General features: G+C 41.7%; 1 pseudogene; it reads left to right on the top strand.

The window, feature by feature from the left end:
- The first annotated feature begins 4,916 nt into the window (after positions 1–4,916).
- On the top strand, positions 4,917–5,094 carry LOC112310005 (U1 spliceosomal RNA; annotated as a pseudogene).
- The last annotated feature ends 260 nt before the right edge of the window (positions 5,095–5,354 follow it).

Raw genomic sequence — 5,354 nt, forward strand, 5'->3', positions numbered from 1 at the left:
TGGGTTCCCCTCCTCCCACCCTCTCTCCCCTTGCTCCCTCTCCTGGTCCCAGGGTCTGCGAGCTGGCTCTAAAGCAGCAGGTGAACAGCATGCTGAGCCTCCTCATCTATTTTAAACCACCCAGAGTTAGCAGTAAAGCAGTTAGCAGTAAATTCAACACATTTTCTTTCCACATTGCAAGCAAAGTTTTTGCTTATAATTCATTATAATCTTATAAAACCGAGCCATGCACCACGTAACAACAGGAATATGTTCTGAGAAATGTGTCTAGGTGATCTCACCACTGTGCAAAGATCGCAGAGTGCACTTACACAAACTCACGTGGTAGAGCATACTATTCACCCAGGCCACAAGGCACAGCCTACTGCTCCCAGGCTACGAACCTGTACAGCACGTCACTGTGCTGGACACCGTTGGCAGTTGTAACACAACGGTACATACAGCAGAGCCTCGGTTCTCGAACTTACTTTGTTCCAGAAAACTGTTCAAGAAGCAATTTATCCAAAAACCAAATCTCCTTTGTGGCCTGAGAGACGTGTGACTGACCATACCGGTTATATAATTGATTATATAATTGAATCAGTATCTCAGAACCCTGAAGGTGAAGACCATTCTGTCTCTGACTCCTCTGAGCCACACATGTTCCTCCAGACCCAGAGATCCATGAATAATCAAGCAGTTGACACTTCCGTGGTGAAATCGGCATGAAAGGGTTGTTGAATAGAGAACTGAGACCTCAGTTGTTAGACAGCTGAGACATGTTTTTCGTAAAGAACTTGGTTGAGAACCAAATTGTTCGAGAACCAAGACGTTGGAGATGTGAGGTTTGACTGTATTTGTGTATCTAAATGTATCCACAGGGGCAAGGGGATATAAGAGGATTAAATGGCAATGGAAAAAATACAATATTTGTTTTAAAAATAAATAAAAATAAACATATCTAAATGTAGAAAAGGTATAATAAAAATACAGTTAAAAAAAAGATTGAAAATGGTACACCTGTGTAGGGCACTTACCATGAATGCAGTTTGCAGTTGCTCTGGGTGAGTCAGTGAGTGAATAGAAAGGCTAAGGAATTAGCGCAAAGTAAAGCTTTGCATTAGGACTTTACGACTTTACATAGCTCTGACCCGTGACGTCATTCTGCAACAGCAGGTTTTCAGCTCCGTTATAATCTTACGGAACCACCGTGGTATGTGCTGTTAGTCATTGACTGAAACATCACTATGTGATCCATGATACATTCAGCTTCAATTTGTTCTATTCTTCTGCTATGTCTCCATCTCTGAGATGGACTTACGAGATCCTACCACTCCTTCAGATCCCACAAAGCAAAACAGCTCTCAGCATCATGGGGATGACTTTTTTTTTTCTTTACCAACCACATTTTAAGTGATTCTTAATAGAGTGGGAATTTTGGGCATTGGTGCTTCATTCCCATTCAAGATGCACAAGAACATAATTGTCTCCAAACCAGCCTCTGATTACATGAATTCCCCTGATGTTATTCCCAATTATTTTTTTCCCTAAAGTTATACATTTAGTAATGTTGAGATTGAAAGAGGAGCTAGAGAGAGAAACAGTTGGGGAGTAGGGCAGGGAGATTGGGAGTGTTTTCAAGTGGATTCGATCAATTTCTTCGGTTGTTTTTCTTTTTAAACCCTCACACAGAAGATAAATTTGCCATGGGATACATCATCACCAACAAAGATATGCAAGATGATGGAAGGCAGATAATACTGTCCTATAGTTATTCTGAATCGCGACTTCCTCTTGTTTGCTTTCCGATCTATTTTATGATATCTTTAATTTAGAGTATATTTTAAAATATTTAATAGAAGTGGACTCTGCAAAGTTCTCATTGAAGGCACCAGCTACTGCCCTGTGCTTGCCCCCATCCAGCAGTTCCTATGACCTGGGTGACTTAGTTTGCCTGAGATACTCCTGGCTTATGCCTCTTATCTAATGAAAGTATTAATCTTGCCTCCTTGCACACTACAAGTATCCTGGTTTAGAGAAGAAAATATATGGCCCATCTTATAAGCATGCAATTATGTCTCTTCCAGATCAAAGGTGAAAGGAAACAATATTACTGAGTGTATACTTTGACTAAGTTAGTCACTGAGTTAGACACTCTGTAAATTATTTCAGTTACATTTCAGCACAATCCTAGGAGGTAGGTACTGCTTACTACTAACTTAGAGATGAAGAAAATAATGTTCATAGAATATGAAGTGACCACAAGGCCATACAGTTTATGAATGGCTAGGTAGTAATCAGAATCCAGAACCAAAATCAAAGCCAGTGCTCTTCCTCCTGTACCACATTCCTAATGAAAGGAACACGGGTCAGAAAATCAACACTCACCTCCGTGAGATTGGGAAAGTCTGTCACTGCTCCCTACAGAAAAGAAAAGGCAGCAGGCATTCACAGGAATGCACATTTGGGTGGGGATCTGGGGGATGATCTGCAAACATGACCACATACCAGTTCTGTGGCCCCATGCCACACCCCCTGCCCCGCATTGCAGTTTGTTGGCCTCCTTAAATCTGGGTGGTCCTGTGACTGGCTTTGACTAATAGAATATAGCAAAAGTGACCCTGTGGTCTGTCCAGAACTTGACCTTAAGAAGCCTGGCAGCTTCTCGTTTGCTTTCTTGCTACTTTTGAGTCACCATGTAAGGAACTTCATCTGTCTTGATGGAATGCTCTTCCATCAAGATGGATACCACGTGAAAAGAAAGATCAGGTGGAAGGGAACAAAAGCAGCCCCGTGGAAAGGCAGCACCAAGGCTCCCAGCACATGAGAGAGAGGCCATCCTGGACACTCCAGCCTCTCCCAGGTCCAGATGAGCATAGTGGCATGAGTGAGCTCAGCCAACAGGCAGAGCAGAGATAAGCCATTTCTGCTGAGTCCTATTGGGATTTTCTGACTCCCAGAATTGTACACAAAAATGGGTGTTGAGTTCCTGAAGGTTTGTGGTGCAGCAATAGATAACTGAGAAACCATGTCTTTTCCTATCTCCTCTTCCACCTCATTATCTCTATTTCTCAACCACACTGCAGATCTCATCTGCCTGCTGCCCAGGTAGGAAAGATTGCCCTGGAGCCAAAATGGGTCAGCAGGCTCGTTTCCTCTTGCATCCAACACTTTCCAAGCCAGACTTGCTCGATTCCACTTTGCTTTGCCTTGGATAAAATTGTAGGAAATTCCCCATTTCTGCTTTATTTGCCACACATCTGCCTCATAATTCCAAGGCCACTATCATAGCCAGTTTGAATCTTCCTTAAGAGACCCTTAAACTATAATATTCTTATGGTTATTTCTGAGCATAAGAGAAATCTGTAAAAGTGTTTCTGTGTATCTGTATGCAAGTCCTTGTTTTCATTTATATTCCCTAGGTCTCAGAAAGTCAAAATTACATTTAATTATATTATGGTCGTATCATACAACACACATAGATGTCTCATCTCTTTATGTAAGTTTCCCACTGCCAGCTAATAATGTAGCAGCTTCTGAGAGGAAACCCCTTTTTAATTTTTTATAAAAGATTATTTAATCCAGTTTGATTCATTCAGGAATCACAGTATGAACATGCTACATTGACCAGAAGAGCCTATTCAATGTTTTTAAGACATCTAAACTGTTTCCAATGGCAACCAGAGAATCAGCTTGATATCTCAGAAAATAAAAACCTTAGAGTCCATCCACTTGATGAGCCCAGCAGAGAATTGAGAGATTTATGACATTTTAATCATTGATAATTTGGGTTGTGCTGATGAGAAGACTTTTTAATATGAGGAACTTGGAGAGGTTTCCAAGGAGAGTTGCCAAGGTAATTGAAACAGCCTTGTAAATTGATCTGAAGAATATGCCCGGCTGTCAAAGTCCCCATCAGCCTATCTGACCCTCCCCTGCCCTGGGCACCCCCATCTATTCATCAGATGTTCTCCACATTGATTGAAATTGACAACATGATGACAAATATATGCCACATCTCGTGCAGCACATACTAGCTCATAATTCCCTAAGGAATCTGACACCAAATAACAAGGTAGAACATTTGTACCTTGTTCTGAAAGTGTTCAAGGCAGCTCTCATTTCAAATGCAGTGAGAATGTTGTATAAAATTAACACCAGATAATAGCCACGCCCTGACCAGTGTGGCTCAGTTGGTTGGGCATTGTTCCACAAAGTAAAAAGTCACTGGTTTGATTCTCATCCTGGACACATGCCTGGGTTGTGGGTTCTGTCCCAAGATGAGGCACGTACAAGAGGCAACCAATCAATGTTTCTCTCTTACATGAATGTTCTCTTCCTCTCTTTCTCCCTCCCTTCCCTTCTCTAGAAATAAATAAATTAAATGTTTTTTGAAAAAGAGAATAGCCAAGCTTAGTCACTCAAAAATGTACAGGGGAGCCCTGGCTGGTGTGGCCCAGTTGGCTGAAGTGTTGTCCCATAGACCAAAAGGTCACGGGTTCAATTCCTAATCAGGGCACATAACCAGATTGTGGGTTTGATCCCCAGTTGGAGTGTGTATAAGAAAAGAACCAATCAATGTTTCTCTCTCACATCAATGTTTTCCTCTCCCTCCCTCTCTCTCTCTCACTCTCTAAAAGCAATGAAAAAATGTCCTTGGGAGAGGATTAAAAAGATGTGTAGGGAAAGAAGTGAAGGACTAGAAATTAAGCCCAAACAATGTGAAATGAGCAAATCTAGGCTATATGGATATGAATATAGCCTTGAGTATACAACTATGAGGAGGGTTGGGAGGAGGAAGAGAAAAATTCACACTCGGTGAGGTGTAGTGGGGAGATGGGAGGAAAAGAAGGTAGAGGCAGAGTATGGAGAATTATTCCAGTACTTTCAGGTATCTCATTTAATCTTCACAGGAATTGGTAAGAAAACTGAGACTCATACTTACCTGGCAGGGGAGATACCATGATCACGAAGGTGGTTTTCCCAGGGCGAGACTTATCCATTGCACTCCGGATGTGCTGACTCCTGCGATTTTCCCAAATGTGGTAAACTTCACAGCAAAACTTGTGTGTGTGTTGGGGGGGGGGGGGGTGCTGCATTAACACTCTCCCCCAAGGAAAAAAAAAGAAAATTGAGACTCAGAGTTTTGAATGATTTACCCAAAGTCTCACAGACAAAAAGGGATGACAACGTGCCCAACCTAAATTCATATGACTCCAGAACCAATATTCCTCCTGTCCAAACATTCTCAATCAACAAGGAATTTATTTAAGGTCACTAAGCAATAGAATAAATAGATTTATTCAAAGCAATTCTTTCACTCAGGTGAGGGGGTTCCTTGTGGGTCTGTTTTCCTAAGACAAGATGTTGCAGAA

Source organism: Desmodus rotundus, chromosome 8, assembly GCF_022682495.2.
Source record: "Desmodus rotundus isolate HL8 chromosome 8, HLdesRot8A.1, whole genome shotgun sequence".
NCBI lineage: Eukaryota > Metazoa > Chordata > Mammalia > Chiroptera > Phyllostomidae > Desmodus > Desmodus rotundus.